Source organism: Sphaeramia orbicularis, chromosome 6 (genome assembly GCF_902148855.1).
Source record: "Sphaeramia orbicularis chromosome 6, fSphaOr1.1, whole genome shotgun sequence".
Taxonomy (NCBI): domain Eukaryota; kingdom Metazoa; phylum Chordata; class Actinopteri; order Kurtiformes; family Apogonidae; genus Sphaeramia; species Sphaeramia orbicularis.
The window spans coordinates 39,666,478-39,668,108 of record NC_043962.1 but is presented as its reverse complement, the minus strand read 5'-3'; positions in this window follow the sequence as shown (position 1 = coordinate 39,668,108).

Sequence of the window (1,631 nt, the reverse complement as noted above, 5' to 3'; positions counted from 1 at the left end):
GTAGTTTGTCTTGTGATGCAACAAAATTAAGTTTATTAGCAGTGACTTGGTCTTGAACTTAAATGTCCTTTTTACTTGGAGATGTTAGAGCAGGGGTCACCAACCCTGGTCCTCCAGAGCCACTACCCTGTATGTTTTAGATGGATCCCTCTTCCAACCAACGTTATCGTTACCGAAAACTAACGAAATGACGAAAACTAGAATTGTAAAAATATTTTCGTTAACTGAAATAAATAAAAACTATAATTAAAAGAAAAAAATGATAACTAACTGAAACTTTGTGTGCTTACAAAACTAACTAAAACGGATAAAAATTATGGATAAAATTCCCTTCGTTTTTGTCTTTGTCAATGTCAGATTGATATGAAATCAATTTATTTCGCTCTAACAGTTTTTTTCTAGTGTCACCATACGGTACTTGACGGTCCGTCACTTGTGGTTTACAGTCGTCTTCTGGTCCCCACTCTACCTGGAAACATGGAGACTGAAGATGGGAGAAAGCAGCAGAGTCCTGTCTGGGATTTATTTGAATACGATGGAGAAGAAGAGAAAAGATATTAAAAAAAACTAAACTAAAACTAAGCATTTAGAAAACAACGAAAACTAATAAAAACTAGCAAACCTGCTCTAAAAACTAACTGAATTAGAGAAAAAAATCTAAACTAAATTAAACTATAATGAAAAATCCAAAACGATTGGAACCTTGCTTCCAACACACCTGATTCAAATGCTCAGCCTATCATCAGGTTCTGCAGAAGCCTGACAATGACTGTCAGGTGTGTGGAAGAGGGAACCATCTAAAACATGCAGGATAGTAGATCTGGAGGACCAGGGTTGGACACCCCTGTTTTAGAGGGTCCTCGGGACATTTGAACAGTTTTTGCTGTTTTGTCCACTCAAAGATCAAGAATGTCCAATTCATGAAATAAAAAAAAAGAATTAGTGACAGTCATGAACCCGGAGGCAAACATTTGACATTTAGACTTAAAATGATTAATGGTTTATTAATCTTGTCTTCTTGATTGACTAATTGTAACTTTAGACCATATTACAACCATAACACAGTATTTTTGATATTTAACTTCATTTCGGTGATTCAAGTAGAAATGAGAAACACTGACTTGTCAAATGCCAATTTGTAATACTGAGTGAAACTACTTTCACCAGAGGCTTTTTTTTTTTTTTTTTTTTAAATACTAAATATATCGGCTAAAATTTACTTAGGGGGTCAAATGAGTGGCCATTTTTATCAAAAAAAAGTTGTAAGAAATGCATAGAATTGTGTTGAAATAATGCTAATACATTTGTGCACAGACTACTGACATTATTTGACAGTGGAAGCTCTATTTTCAGAAATATTGGATTTTGAATAGCACGTGTATGTGAAAACTTTTGCTGGTGGACGGACGTGACATTACCCATGATGCTCTGGTCAGTACCAGTACTTTATTAGTAATAAACTTATATACTTACTATTGCTAATTCTCCTCTTATTCATAAATGTTAGTATTGTGGATCTAAAACAATAACAGCTGACACAAAAACACAAAATGTGGCAGTGGACGGATGTGACATGGTTGTTACAGATCCCATCATACTGATGCTCGGCAGCCATGTCACTGTTTCCACAA